General features: G+C 46.9%; 1 protein-coding gene across 3 annotated transcripts in view; it reads right to left on the minus strand.

Annotated features, from left to right (window-relative positions):
• Positions 1–14,690, minus strand: part of PIK3CB (phosphatidylinositol-4,5-bisphosphate 3-kinase catalytic subunit beta) — a 108,302-nt gene extending 93,612 nt beyond the window's left edge. For 2 of the 3 annotated variants that reach the window (XM_068954576.1, XM_068954570.1), the window contains exons 1-2: positions 14,593–14,690; positions 13,428–13,485 (exon numbers count right to left, since the gene is read on the minus strand). The gene's annotated coding sequence lies outside the window, so the exon portion shown is untranslated. Of the gene's footprint in view, positions 1–12,117; positions 12,387–13,427; positions 13,486–14,592 lie in introns of those variants that run through there. The other variant, XM_068954572.1, reaches the window with a different exon arrangement.
• Positions 14,691–15,760: the final 1,070 nt, after the last annotated feature.

Raw genomic sequence — 15,760 nt, forward strand, 5'->3', positions numbered from 1 at the left:
TCAGGGCAAACGAAAGTTTTGTGAAACTGTACCATCAATAAGCACAAGTAACAAATAGTTCACGCAATATTGTTTCTCTAAAAATACTAATTCTTAGCTACAAAAGGGCTGTTATTTTGAACTTTCATTTAAAATCTCAGATTCGAACTTCTTTGCTTTAGTAATAGGTCACAATTTTAATGCTACTGATGACTCTCTATTTGTAAAAGCACTATCAGAAATACATATAACTAGCAGTAAAGCATTCAAAAGGCATTTATAGACTTCTTATTAAGGATGTTTCAAGCACCTAGAAAAGTCTCTAATACTAATTTATGAGTATCTACTCATACCCGTATTTCTTCAGCTAACAAACTGTTCCTCCGCACTAAGGTCAGTGCGAGCAGTCACCCAGACCCACCAAATTCAGCGAGAACCATGAACATCCAGCGCTCTGCTGGAACAAACGCATACGCTTTCACTTCATGGCTTTATTCATTTAATTCCTCACGATCAGGAGCTATGAATCCTACCCTCAGAAAAAAACATCATTCTAATACATTTCAGAACAGTGTCTGCAAAGTGTTATTAATGGTCTCCACACAAACAGAGCAGTAGAGACTCTGGGAATACTCCTCAAATGCCAGCACATATCTCAAGACAGCCCTCCACACTAACTTCTGTTGCTAGACAGTCTAGTCATCCGCAATCAAGACAACTCATGCTACTTCTAAGAACTAGATTTTGAACAGTCACTTTGACTACATAGGTAGCTAAGCGGCCAACATCACTAAATCTGACTAGATGCTATTAGAAAAAAATTTTTTCGCAGCTTAAAGGGAAACGAGTTTTTTTGAGCTAACAAATCACATCGGCCTTAGTAGTTCAAAAATTCCATGCCTTGTGTTAAATCTCTTTTTACAACAATATTCCCAGCTATTGATTAACCAAATTAAAGCATCTGCCTCTCTCACCCACTCTGTCTGGCAATCCATCATAACAAGTCTGAAAACCTCATTTATATCAATCATACCCGTTTAAACAACTACATAAATGATGCCAGTTCTCTATTTATCATAGCTTTGTCCGTGAAACATTATCCAGCAGGTGAATCACAGAATGACTGTTTGGATGCTAAATCAACACAGAGACAGCAGTGAGATGCCAGCTTAACTTCACGCTTCCCAATCTGCTTCTCCTTCACATCCCCTTCTCTGCATTACTGTGACATTGCTAATGTGAGCTGATGAACTGTTTCATCTTTTTCTCAACACAACCCATTTGGCTCCAGTTCAGAAAGCCCTTCAGACGCTCACATCAGGAAGGCTGAAGCACATGCTTAAATGGCTTGCTCAGGAGAGAGAGCTTGCTGCATAGAGGTCTGAAAGGGAAAGTGGGGTTTCATTTCCAATAAGAAAGACACATTCATTTAAATAGCTCCACCATTTACTGTGCAACTCTTCTGCTTGGAGAGGGTTCATAGAGGTCTTTTGTTAAAATTCTGCTCTACGGTGAAGGCAGACTGGCAGGATGCTGCTGCTCAGAGAAGGGCTACCTTTCAGGTAAGGTTATGTCCCTTTGCAAGAGAAGATATTGCAGCAGTTCATAAAAACGCCTTTTTTTTGTTTTAATTCCTGGAATGTATCTGATTGCCCAAAAAGGCAGCTATGTTCAGGAAAACAGTCCATAGGGAAGAAACAAATGCTGCAAAGCCATTCCTCCTTGCTCCACCCCAGCTGACATTACACAAGCTGAATAATGCATGTTAAGGTATTAAGTAACACATAAACATTTCCAGTAAATGTTTTCTGCTGCAGTCTTGGCTTAACTGGTATTGCTTCCCTCTGTGATAGTGGCAGAAAGTTTCCTCAGTCGTCCTGCACCCAAAGCTTAATATTAATGAAGCATTTCTTACCGACTCCGACCAGAACCTTCCTCTGTCTCTACCTCCCAGTATAGATTTTAAAACCCTTGAAAACTTACCTAATTAAGCTTTACTCAGAAATGTTCTTTTCTAGAAGTCTCCGGTTGGCCTTCCAGCCTACATTCCCTTTCCACAGTGTCAGACTTCTGAGAAAGCATTCAGGGACAAATGACAAATTCCAATCTGAAACATGCTGGATTCTTCTCATGCTGCCAAAGATGTTTTAAATGAACCCCTGGTTTCCCGTCATGAATTGTCCAATTTTTTTTTTATTCCAATGTTGACTCTATGTATTTTCACGTATTTTCTCCCTGGGGTGTGAGAACATAGTGCTGGAAAGCCACAGCCCTTTTCTGACTGGTAGAGGAGATCCCCTTGGAATTCAGTATCGCTTCAGGCATGCATACGAACTGTTTGCACAGTGTATACCAGTGATTCCTTTTCCTTTGTCTGCTGCGGAGCGTCTGTGGCACTCTGCAACGGGATAGATGACATTTGCAGAGAACTAACCAAAAGGCTGGCTTTCCAAGGAAGAGTGCATAAAGGTGAAAACATCCCTGGAATGAAGATAGGCTCTCTAACCACCTCAGTGAGGCTGAAATCCATTAGTCCCAAAGGAGAACTGCCCATGGAAACTTCTGGGATTTTCCACTGGAATTTGTACTTTCCCAAAGGGTTTTCTGAAGGAGAGACCAACCTACGGTCAGCTCTTGGAGAAACTCCCAGGACACAATACCAAGTTTCACTCTGAAGTGTTTGGGTAAAAACTTCACTTTCCTACTCAACAGCTCTCTTCAAAGTCATGTATTCTCTGTATCATATTTCAAGTATAGATTATTTCTTTTAATATCTAAGTTCACACAGGACTGACAGCTGTAGGGTGAGTTGGACTGTTCTCTTTTGCATAAATGAATAGTTTCCACAGAAATCAATCTTTTGGCCCAAACTGCACCAGGGACATGACATTGCCACCACTAAGCATTACTTTGAACCAAAGGTCTCACTGATCCTGCCAAACCTTGCTCAATATGCAAAGATGCTCAAAGAGGGGAAAAAACTCAGCTGATCATCTGAGTTGAAAGCACAGCAAGCACTAATGCTGGGTTTTAACGAGTTTTTGATAGGGGCTCATAAGCAGCAGCACATATGGAGTCTTCTGGCACAGCAAAGCCCGTTCATGATGGCGCAATGCTCATTTTGCTGTTTTCTGAAAAGGTGATTCGGCTCTGATCTTTTTTGAAAGACTGTCTTAGAGGGAAATTAATCTCCCTAGGCTTCATTACTGAGTTACAGGACTGTCGCCAGGGGCAGAGAGAAGCTGCAAGTAATATGAAAAGTACTCCTGTTTGGGTGACATATGGAAAGCAGAAATAAGAGAGAACCACCCCCAAGCCCTCTCCTCCCTCTGTGCTTACAGCAGCAGCTTTTTTCACCTGATCTCCCACATTCGGACAACAAGCCACGGGTCTGCGGTACTGAACATCACAGCTCCCAACTCCAAGGCCACCAGCCCTTAGTAGGCTTCCTACCTTTCTACGGTAACTGCAACACCATAGCAGTAACTGCTCAAAGAAAATAAAGCACAGGGAAGAGAAATTGAGGCTATAGGGGCAAAATCAGATCACAGCAATACAAAAACGGTTGCACACAACTCAGTAACTGATGCGGGCCTATCTTCATGTATGAAGTGATCAGGACAGGCACAAAGCAAAGCCATAGCAGAATGAGCCTGTCCTGCTCAGAAAATCATTTCCAGCAACAAAGAAATGACTTAATGATTGCGCTACGGCTATCACAGGAATGCCACACCTCCCCTTCCCCTTCCCCTTCCCCCTGCCGGGGCTCGGCAAGGAGCGTTTTGAAGAAAGGTCTTTGAATGCTACTTCCCCACTGCTCTCGGTTCCTCCTTAGGAGAGGAACTATTAGAAATGCCAAACCATCCACAAACACCTTTGAGAAAGCTCTGGCTAGCCGCTGCTCTCTTCCAAAGCAGTAACTCGCTGCATGCTTAATTCGTCTTTACACTGTCAAACGACCTTTTGGCAAAAGAATGACAGAACTTCTGATTTCCAGATTTCAAAGAATTTTACTGCCAGGGCCAAAAGGACTCTCGGAAAGACCTGCAGCTTCTACGCTTTTGAAGAAATTGTATTCAACTGACAAGCTGCTTATCTGTAAGCCAGGGTGCTGCAGGCTCCGGAGTTCAGGTACAAACTCCCCATGCAGGGAGGAGGGGGACAACAGCAAAAGAAAGGCACCAGCGCTCTCCTCCTTAAGACAAGCAGGAAAGGACAGAGCCCAGCCTGACATTCGCATAGCCCTGTCGTTACACCAGACAGGACGATACTAGCCCCACGCAGCAGCGCGGTCTCTGAGCGCTGTATGCCGCACGCAGCCAGGGAGCTGCGAGCACGCTCGTTATCTGGTAGATAATGAGACTAGGGAAGGCCAAGCCCAGACGGTAAAGACAACCCATTTGGCATGGGGAAATGTTTACATACCTATCTACTCATAGGTCTGGATCCTTACTGCGCACTCACGCACACAGCTTGGAGCAGAGGATTTTGGCAAGCCTACTTCAGCTGCGGTGATCCGTATCTTAAATTACACCGAGCTGTTAAAGCAAAGCAGTGACGTAATCCCATTAAAAGAGAACACGCTGCCTTTAACTATTCCACGGGCTTCTAACAGCATTTCTAATATCGCCATACCACTGGTATAAACCCAGTATCACTTAAGGTGAAACTTCAAACACCTCCTTACCTTGTTAATAAACTACATTTAAAAATTCTTTTGAGGAGTACAACCTCCAGTTAGGGCCAAACAATTATAATGGGGACAGGAGAGGAGTTTCATGACGGCAAAAGGTGTCAAGTATCAGCTCTGAGGTACCTGAGGAGTGCTACCTTTGTCCTCCAGCACCTTTAGCTATGAATAGATCCAGTACCTAGACCAGCCGCAACATAGAAAATCTTTTCTTCTTTGTAATGCAAAATCTATCATTTACCAAATAACCCCTGTAGATTAACACAAGTATTCTATACGTATTTGCTCATGCAATGAATTCAAATCATCTCTTAAAACTCTATGATTTAACATTAGTGCTTTCTTCTAATAATTTAACATAAAATTGCATACTTAAGCTTTACATCTTGACTTTAATGCAAAATACACCTTTGAGAAAAACAAACCTAGGTAAAGCATATACATTTTGCATGACATTACTAGACATGCTGTTAAAGCAGTATTTTCAATAATTTCATTTGAAAATTTTAGACAGTGTTAAGTGTACTGTCATCTCTTATAATCTATTCAAATCTCAAACCGCCATTTTTCACAGACATTTCCAAACTTAAAAAGAAACATGCGTTTATATGAAGAGTGAGGCACTGTTATAGGATGTTAGGCTTTCTAGCAAAGAATATGCCATTACACTTTGTGCCTTAGTCATTCGACATAAGCCTAAAAAGCGAGTGACGTCCTGCTGCAGTACTGCTTACCACAAACCTGCCTTACAAAGCTGACTGTGGTTTTCTTCTGTCGTTTTCTCTCCTTCCCTCACAAGGAGGGCTCGGGGAATAGGCACGCAGCTCTGTAGTGGGCTGGCCATACGAACTCTATTAAAAAACTGATTATTTCAAGTTGTTAAAGATTAGGTGATAACCTCCCTCAAAAGATGATAAAAAACACGAATAGACTCTAATTAGTATCTAATAAAGCAGGGCTGTTGCACTGCGTAAACCCTAATTTAGAATAATAATGCAGCGACTCAATAAAAGATGCTCTGTGCTTCCCGTTACAGGCAGTACGGGGTCCTCTAGGGGCCTCCCCCTGCCCCTTTCCCGCGCTGCAGCCACGCTGAGTACCGCAATAGCGCCCCGCTATACACCTGAAAGGTCCTTTTGCAATATAGTTTAAAGGAGCGCATTCATGCTCTGCTTGACGCATCTTGCCTGAAATAAGACGTTTCAGAACCAGCCCTCTGGACAAACGCAGAATAAATCACACCCCCAGTAAGATTGCTCTTGCCGTAACATATGTCAGAACACACGGGCAAGTCGGACTGCACGCGAGGTGCGCCTGCGGCATTGCTCACACACCAGCAGAGACCTCAGCTATCATAACACTGCTCCTCCCAGGCTCCACATGAAGAATGAACTCTAATTCTTTCTTCTACCTGTGTTTTGCACTGCTGGGAACAACGCGCTGTTGCGGCCGATACACTTGACTGCTTCGCTCAGCAGCAAACAGCCGATTTGCATATGGGCCAAGTGCTTTGCACTCGGCAAATAGTGCCTCACAAGTACTGGAGGACTAGACCTAAGGCTACTAAAATCAGGTGGCCAAGAATGACGCCCATATAACAAGTTTATTACCAGTCTGCATTACTGTAGTGATCACTTAATTCAATTTCTGTGACAGAAACACCTTCCAGACACTGAATATCTCAATCACAAATCTGCCTTTTTAATGCACAGAACAAATACAAGTTTCCTCTCGCTCCCCCGGGAGCGGTCCTCCCCAGTTCAGCAGTCCCGCCAAACCAATACACACACAGTGCATGTCAGGCTCTGTACATGTCGCCCTTTTCCAGTCCACCCCATCTGTTTATACCCTTTCCATCTAGCTGACTACAATTTTCCAAGGTTTCAAACTCATCCTTTGCCTTTCAGTTTTTCCTCTCTGCTGTACCTTGTAACGATATTAAGGGGACTTTTAATAAAGAACTAACTTAACTCAGTTTCTTTCCACAGCATTTCTCCAAACTGGCTGGCTGAGCGTGACCTTTTCAAAGGTATTTGGCAGAAGCCTGTCATTTGTCAAGTTATTTTTCCAATTTTTGTCAGTGGTGTTTTTAATATTAGTATCAAATGATTCTTGTTACAGCAGATCAAAAAGACTCTCTAGCCAAGCTGACATCCTTCAGTCTAACCTCTTAAAAGGTCATGAGACAAACCACACACACCATGGAGAAGACACTCCTGGGTCAGGTTCATGGTCAAGGTTACACCTAGACACGGTACAGGGTGGGGGGGGGGTTAAAATCAGATCTCTTGTTTAGTATTTCCCAACTCTTTGTTAGGTATGACTTTTTTCCCCTAATCAAAGTCATCTCAAAGCTACAATACTAGATCTAGGCTTGATGAGCTGCACTAGAACTGCTAAAGGGACGGCCTCTCATTCTGCTGCTCCAACATCTCCAGCAAGCCATGTGCTCATGGCCCATGCAGATGCTCCTTTCGTACAGCTTTTATTAATCACCAATTGGTATGTTGATTGTGGATGCTAGGGTGGAATCAGGAGGTCAGTTCAAACACCTTCTTACAGTTGTCGCTAAACCATAATTATTTTAAAAGATTGAGTATGACAAGTCAGAGAGAGGAACACAGTTTTATTCATGGAAAACCTTAACAGCCCTGAAAGCAAGTCATAGGAGAGATAAAAGAATACATATATTTTTATAGCTTGTGCTTAAATTAGAAACTAGATTGAAAACATCGATGTACCTCACCAACTCCCTCCTTTCCATGTTATCCTATTCATTTTGGCTAATACTTACACTGTGCTCTCTTCTTCTTACCCCTTCTTGTCTCTTACCTCTGCACCCTTCCCATCCTATCACACTCACTTACAGCCACAACACTAAAGAGGAGTAAGAAGGCAGAATACAGGCCTTGAATTCAGAGCTGTGATGTGCCGAGTGCATTCGGGCAATTTCCAGCTGTGAAAAGACCTTCCCTTTCTTCCCTCCCCCAAACGAGCCACTAATAGCAAGCACACACAAAAACCCATACCAAGACTGCTTTAAATTATGTTTTTATCTGTCCTGATTCTTCTCAGAAGCCAGCAGCAGGTGCAGCTTCAGCAGTCCAGTATTAATTTTAACATTTTAGTTCCAGGAAGTACCCCAAAACCACAATAATCTGCGCACACAACTGTGCCAGAAGTCCCGAGAGACAAGGCTGCCTTCTCGGGGCGCGTCCAAAGGGAAACCGGGGCCCGCAAAGGCGGCCGCCTTGCTGCGGGCTCTGCTCCCCCGCGTGCCGGCAGTGCCCCACCAGGCTGCGAGGGCGCCTGCGGAGCCTGCTCCCACGCGTCTGTACCCTACCCGAGCGGCGCTGCATGGAAGACAGGCAAATAATTCGATGACAAACCAACAAGATGAGCCTGAAGACGAATCTAGTTCTCCCAAGCAAGCTGTGTTCAAACGTACTTCCTAACGAGAGATGTGTCAAATGCAGCAGACAAACGAGGAAAATAGCCAGAGGCAAAGTTCCCTAGGAAAAAGGCCATTTCCTCACTCTCCAACTTTTGGATCCAGACCAGAGTAAGCTAACTGGGAGAGGCAAAAGCGCTACCCACCCTGGGAGCGGAACGGGGAGGGGGGGAAAAGCACATGAGTGAAAACTGTTTCCACACGAATACTCGGAGCCATCCCAACCAGGCTGCTGCGTTAGCAGCCACCGTTGCACTCTTGCAGGATGCAAGTTTTGAAGTTGTCCCAGGCAGTTGCTTTCTGAGACCCAGCAAAAAGCCAATAGCAACTTTGGTGACTTTGAAAGAAGAGTTCATGAGAGCAAGAGGCAAACCTCTGGCCAGGAAAAAACCCAACTCCGGCTACGAGGAAGATCGGATCGTAACCTCCAAGAGAGGTATAGGTAGTCGCTGCGGCTCCTTGCCTTCACATCCACGTAACAGAACAGAACACAACCCAGAGTGTTAGATAATGCTCAAATGGTATCAGCGGCTTTATTGGTAGGTAGAAACAAGTTTACAGCCTCAGAAGATTGCGATCTGCCTTGCCATACAGGAAAGGAAAAACCGTTTCTTTTAGAGGAACTCGGAGTTACTCAACAAAATTAATCTTCTCAAACAGGAAATCCCTGCCGGCACAGGTGGAACCGTAATACGCTGTGCAGCTGGGGAACACGAACAAATGGGATTTCCGCATTCCCATGTTGTTAGCTAAAGACAGAGCGCAGATACCATATGTCAAATGTGGCTGAAAACTATGAAAAACAATTAAAAACATTAAAAGGAGGACTGTAAGAGTCATTTAGGTCATTCACAAGAAAGTTCACTGCAGCATTTATTAATGTTTCAGCCCCCTTCTAAGGAAGCCACCGTCACTTTGAAAGCTCAGCTACAGGGCAAAGGAAATTCATCAAAATGGGTACTTGAGCAAACAAAACTGAGAGGACACTTTGATGATTTCTGACATAATCTAGACTCCTGAGGAGTCCTGTAATAATACCTGACAACACCGGCTTCTCTCTGTAATCTTTATTCTGCACAACTGGTATTTTTAAATACAGTTTATACAATGATTACTCACCGAGACCACAGGTCACGAGGGGGGCATACAATGAACGGCAGGACAGCACCTTCCTTGCAATTGAAGTGTCCTTGGTTTAAAAGTCAAGACAAGAAACAGGTTCCTGTTTAAAATCTGCTCATCTGCAGTACTTTAACTGGGATGCATACGGCAAAGAAAAGGATCTAAGTGGCTGTTTACATTGGGTTACATTTCTGTGTTTCTCACTGGAAAGAAAAAAAAATGAGGGAGAGGTGGAGCTGAAGCCCATCAGCACTGGCTTCGTAGGGCTCGCACTGGATTCTCTGCTCCCAGGCTGCGCCTAAGGTCACTTTGGAATAAATACTATTTTCATGACAGCTTCTATCAAGCTATACAAACCCCCCTGCATTAAAACAGTGAGTAGGATTCAGTGGAAGTAAAAAAAGATTTTGTCTACAATGAGACCATCTAACAAAACAGGCAGTACTAAAGCTGTGTTTAGAAAGAGTTCAGTAAGTCACTGGACGATCTGCGAAGCTGAAAGGCAGGTTTCCACCAGAACAGTAGTGCTCCCACTTTAGAACATTTTTAGTATTTCTAACCATATGAGGGGTCCTCCTCCCATCCGAGGCTCACAAGCGAGCAAGCAACTAAACCAAAGACACACTGATTTCCTTTAACCACAGATATACCACCACTACACTTTCTCACAGAGAGAAAAGATGAAGATACACATTTACTACTAATAAAAACACCACCGGTGACAGGTAAAGTGAATAAAGAGAAGAACGGACGAGAGAGGAGGGGAGTTTAACGAAAAGTGTCACAGTCCCACAAACTTGGGAGGTTTAGGGGAGGGGAAAAAAGCTTTCTTCCCTACAGATATACATTAACAGCCTCCTCTTTCAACTGTTAAAAGGTAACTTCTCCCCTAGATATTTTTTAGTTGACACAATAGATGGGTATTCACATGATTATGTTATTTTCTCACAGGTTTGTTTTATTCTTCTGACTGCAAAAGACACGGAGCCACAGGACGCTCCAGCAGGCAGTATAACGCAGTACCACGTAACAAGCACACGCTTGGGACTGACCCGAGAACGGGTGCTGGAGGCAGGAGGAAGGTGGTTACAGAGCTGGTCTTTCATTTCAACCTGGATACAGCTTCCAGCAAGCAACTAAAATATGTTCTCCAGAACAGATGTTTAAGCTACAGAAGTGAGTTAATGCTCACACGTATACCAAGAGTATTACGTCCAAGCCGTGAGTAAGCTGACAAAGGAGGTAGAAGAGAAGCGTAGGCTGGCCCAAAATAATATATATCATCTTCACCAACGTTACTTCCTTTCTCAGGCCTGTCTCAGACTCGGGCTGCTACACGCTGTATTCAAAGTAGATATATCGGACCAACGTGAAAGGATTTTCTTCCTGGACATTTGGCTGAGAGAAGGTGTTAACTGAAGCAGAAGACAACAGTTGCCTTATGATTTAAAAGATATGTTCTTCCCCTTGAGACAGACTGCTAAGACGCAGGATTTAAACAAAGTAATTTTGCAGTGTTCAGATAACATCATAACGCTTTGCTTTCTACAAGACAGATCGAAAGCCCTGGTTTCGGTGGCTAATTTCATAAAGGGGAAAGATAGGATTTTAAACAGTCATCCTGATTCTTGTAAAAAAGCAAGCTTTAGGTCAGTTCTAAAAGGTGTTTGTGCCAGCTGGAAGACAGCTTCCATGTGAAACACTAATAGGAAAAACTTTAAAAAGTAGAAGTAAGGCTGGTTGAATTTATCATCACTTGCAAGACTGGTTATGTTAATCACCCTTCACATTATGTCAAGCAGACTGAAAATAATTAATAGTTCACTAACAGCCTTCCTACATAAGTTTCAGTGCCAGTGTTGTTTTGACTGATTCTAGGAAGTTAGAAATATAATCCCAAGTATTCAGGCCTTGAACACAAATACCTTACACCTGGGACACTTCCATGAAGAATAACAATAAGCCTCCCTCTCGTAGCATTACCCTGACAAGTTCCTGTATCACAGCGTCACAGGGAAACTACAGTCTCACCACTCACAATTCGCAGTTAAAGTCTGCTTACAAAACATGTAACCTGGTTTTGACTTACACACCAATGGGGTTTCCAAGGCAGAGCTCTGCTGAGCCCCCCCAGATCCTCAGGGGTCACAGGGAGCTGCAAGAACCTGGCTACTATGATGCCTTCGAAAAAGCAGAGCTTAGCTCTTAGTTTAGGGTGGCCTCAAACCCTGAATGCTAGCTGCCTCTCCAGGCCGGCTCTTTCCTCTTCCAGTCCAAGGCATCCATGGAACAACGGTCAGCAGGTACCGCGTCTCAAGACAGCGATGAGGAATGCTTGCCGGGACAAAGGGCGGTGAGAGAGGATGAGGAGGAAGAGAAGGAAACGGAGAAGGGAGCAAAAGATGGAAGTGAGGAAGGTCAGAGCACTATTTATACATTTACAATATCTTTAAAATAAAGTCAGACCTCAGAGAGAGGCAGGTGTCAAACTGATCTCATGAGGAAAAGCCACAATAGTTCAGAGACAACGTTCATTTTAGCCAAGTATCCTGTTTCCAGCGCTGCTCATACCCAGATGTTGCAGAGGAAGGTTCCCAGCCACATTGTTGTATAACAGGTTTAAATGCAATTCCTGCAGGATAGACCTGAAAAGTTTTGTTAAAAACCACCACTGAATTAGAGAAACATTACATGAAGCAGAAAATAAGATCTGTTCTTTAGGAGCACGGTGGCCAAGATCATAAAGTTTAGAACCTGCTCATGACATTTTCCCCGAAAACGGCACCTGGTACAGCACACATCTCAGCAGAACTCCCACGTCCTAAAAAGTTTCATATATGCCTCAAAAGCACAGAAAATAAACCCAGATACTCACTGCTCTCTCAGCCTAGGAGCTGGGCAACGAGTGCACCAACAGCACAAGAACTGCTAAGGCATGAACGGGGTTAGTATTACTGCACGCGCCACGCAGCCTTCTGCAGCTAAGCGTTCAGCTTTACACAGGCCTCCTACTCGCGCGGCAGAAAGCGCCACACCAGCATGACGTGGCAGTAAGTTTCGCTCCTGGATGCTGCTGAGGCCACAGACAGACAAGAAGATCAGCCGCATTCATCTCTCATCTCCCTCTGTTAACCTTGGATCTGAATAGCTCCTGCCTGGCGCTGCTCAGAAAACTGCCTTCAGGATGTTTTTCTACTGGAAATTGAGGCTTTCACCAGAGGAAAAAAGCTTTCTACAGAAAGCACTCATTCTGCCTAGTATTTTTTTTTAACACACCAACAAAAACTACAACACAAGCTCTATCTTTTCCTTGTTTTTCAGCAAAAACAAGCTTTTCTTGACGGGGTGCCTTCCTAGAGGGGTGGCTCTGCTGCTCAGACTCGCCAGCCAGAGCACATCTGCGGCGATGCCGTCGCGGTGAGATCACCGACACAGGAGACTCCGAAGCCTCGGGGCAGACACAGTCCTGCCAGGGAAGCCAGTCTGCAGTTGAGTCAAAACTGTCAATCACAGCTATGCAAAATTTGAAAATTTCTACTGGAAGTGGTGACAAAAACAATTTTTTTTTTTAAAAACGTTCTGCAAACATTTTGTGACCAGGTCTCTTCATTGCCGTTTCTGAGGACCCTGGAGACGGCCACTGCTAACGATGAAGCCAATTACACGAGGACACAGGGGACCCCCCCCCCCCAGAGCTGTTCCCCAGAGCTGCCTGTGCTTGGGGTCTGCAAGCACTGAGCTGTCCCGTCTCCGTTTCTTCCCCTCACCCAAGCATCTCCGTTCCAGTACATAGCCACCCTTACGGCCAAAACAAACCGAGCTTAACCAGGAACGTTGTGAACTGTCCTGAAGATTAACTCACTCAACTTTGCATTTAACGTACAAAACCTTCCACTGGAACACCGCATACAAACATCGAATACACCCTCGGATCTGAGGCAACGTACAACCTGCAGATAGTGCCTCCGCAGCTCTCTTTGGGGGATGGAACGTCTGCAAGAAGTAAACCCACGTGCACACGGACAGTCAAGGCTCTCCTGTCACCAGACCCCCTCCCAGTCTGCTCACGCTGTAACAGGTTACTGACTCGAGTAACCTCCAGCATGCAACAACTGCCAGTAAAACAGCCTGAAACGGAAAAATTCCTCCAGCCCACGAAGAACCCAGTCAGAGGGACAAACTCACCAACTGTTTTGATACCGGCTTGTGCGAGACACTGGTTGACTCAGCGCTCCAAGCTTGACTGGAATGGAAAAACACAGTGATGAATCACAGCTAGGGAAAACACCTTGCTACACAAGGCAGGCAGCGTTAAACCCTTTGCATTGGTAAAGAGTGTGAGGTTACGGTTCAGGACAGCACACGGAAAATATTTAAGGAAAAATGATGAAATGTTGTTTAACTGGTAAATTCTTCTCCTTAACACCCTAAACGGTTTGACACACACTGGCAGGCAGAAGGCATTAGCCTCAGCCATACCGCCAGCCACGCTTCCCCGCTCCCGCAGCGGCCAGGAGGTTTAACAGTTTCCCTGTTGGTGGCCCTGTTCCCATCACTTCCTGCCAAATGAGCCTCCCAGCTCCTCAGAGGCTTTCACTCTTTCTGCTTTTCTTCTGATTTCTTTGTGATGCAGCACATCTGATCTTATTTCATCTCACCTTCCCTTCTCATCCCCCCCCACACTCCCAAAACAGCAATCTGGGAACCCAGGAGCGCCGCCAGGGAGGGCAGCCTTCCTCCCCCCGGAGGTGCCACCCCGTGGCCAGCACCCGCCGAAGGGGACAGAGTAGCACCCCGCGAGGTGAGATGGCACCAGAGCTATCGGGGGGGGGGGGGAACCCCAGCAGAGCACACGTACACAGGAGCGGGGAAGCAGCAGGCTATTAGTAAGTTAAAGCACCCAGGAGCTGGGCTCCCCCCCCCCACCCCAAAACATTGCCCCTGTCTTTGGCCACGGGCATGGCAACGCACCGGGCTGTCTGCCCCGGCTCGCAGCACCGCGGCTGCTCCTGAAATAGGGGCGCTACCCTTGCGCTTCGGGAGAAATAACCGACCCGCAGGGGAAAAATAACGGCACGCGCGTGTTCCCAGCGGCCACGCCGTGCCGCAAGCCGCCCGCCCTCGCGCGCCGCCAAGGGCTCCGAGCGGCATTCAGAAAGCCCGAGCTCCCCAGCAGCAGCAGAGCCGCAACCCCAGCGGCCGTTAGGGACCTCACGACCTGCCCGGAAAGACTCCGCATGGCGCGCTTCTCCGGCCTCGCACCGGGCGCTGCTCCCGCCCGGCCCCGGCTCTCCTGGGACGCGGGGTTAAAATAAATGACCACAAGGCAACTAAAACGCCGCTCGCCTACCTGGCTCCGCTGGCCAGGACCCGGCTCCCGCGGGCACGCACGGCGGGACGGCCCGGCCCGGGCAGCGCAGCACGGTTTCCCTCCGGCCGCCGGTGCGCGCTCTTGGTTTCCTTCCCGCAGCAGAGGTGAAGACTGCAATAAAATCTGCTGGCTCATGGTGGGCTGATCTCCACTTCCCCCGGAGGAGCTGGCAGGCAAGGCCTGGATCAGCAGGAAACACCGACGGAGAGGCACGGCCCGAGGTCCGCCGCCAACCGAGGGCACTGCCTCGCCCGGCAGAGGAGCGTCCTGGGCCGCTCACAGGTACCCGTGTCCCAGGCTCCGAGCAGCCCTGCCGGGCGGCAGCTCCCCGCTGGGCTCAGCGCGGTCCCGACCGGCGGGCAGGAGCACACCCCAGCTCGCGGGACTTCATTGCCACGCTTCTGCTCCCCAAATCCTCTGCACGAACCCGGCTCTGCCAGGCACCCGTGCCTCCTGCAGGAGCCCCCGCCAGCCCTCGGGCTGGCGCACGCCATGCCGCAGCATCGCCCACGCTAGGCCTGCGGGATACGCTGGCCTGATTTAGCCAGCTGATACGCACGTCTGCCCACCTCTGGCCTCCCCTCAACGCACCTTCACCCAAACTAGTGCGCCACCCCACACTTCCCAGCAGCATCCCATCCCACCCTCCACCACCACCAGAGCCACCAGGTTCGCAGCCCGTCTGGGAAAAGGTGTTTTTAACCATAAGGTCAAACCTGTAAATGCAGGTGTAGCATCCAGATGTGCAAAGCTAGTCAGCACATCTGGCCACACATCAGCGGGCAGAGCCCAAGGCTCCGCTGCTGTGGGCTGCGGGCCCGAGGTGCCTGCCTGGGGACACGAGGCAGGTGCCAAAGCTGAGAGGACAACACACAGCAGTCCCCGCGGGAGGGGGGACCTCCCTCACCGGGACCGGGGGCAAATACAGCTTCTAAAAGAAGCCTGGATCTGAAAGACACCCCTAGCAGGCAGCCTGGGAAGCACTGAGGGGCAAGTCACACTTCGTATCCCTGTCCTGTGCGGCTGTCGTGGGTGGCAAAAAGGGCCTTCGTCACAAGAACAAGTTAACGCTCTCTTCTAGCATTTCAGTTCCCGTGCAATCAGAGGAAAGGTTTAACGAGAACTTTAAAAAGACGCAATGTTGAAA

Source organism: Struthio camelus, chromosome 9, assembly GCF_040807025.1.
Source record: "Struthio camelus isolate bStrCam1 chromosome 9, bStrCam1.hap1, whole genome shotgun sequence".
Lineage (NCBI taxonomy): Eukaryota > Metazoa > Chordata > Aves > Struthioniformes > Struthionidae > Struthio > Struthio camelus.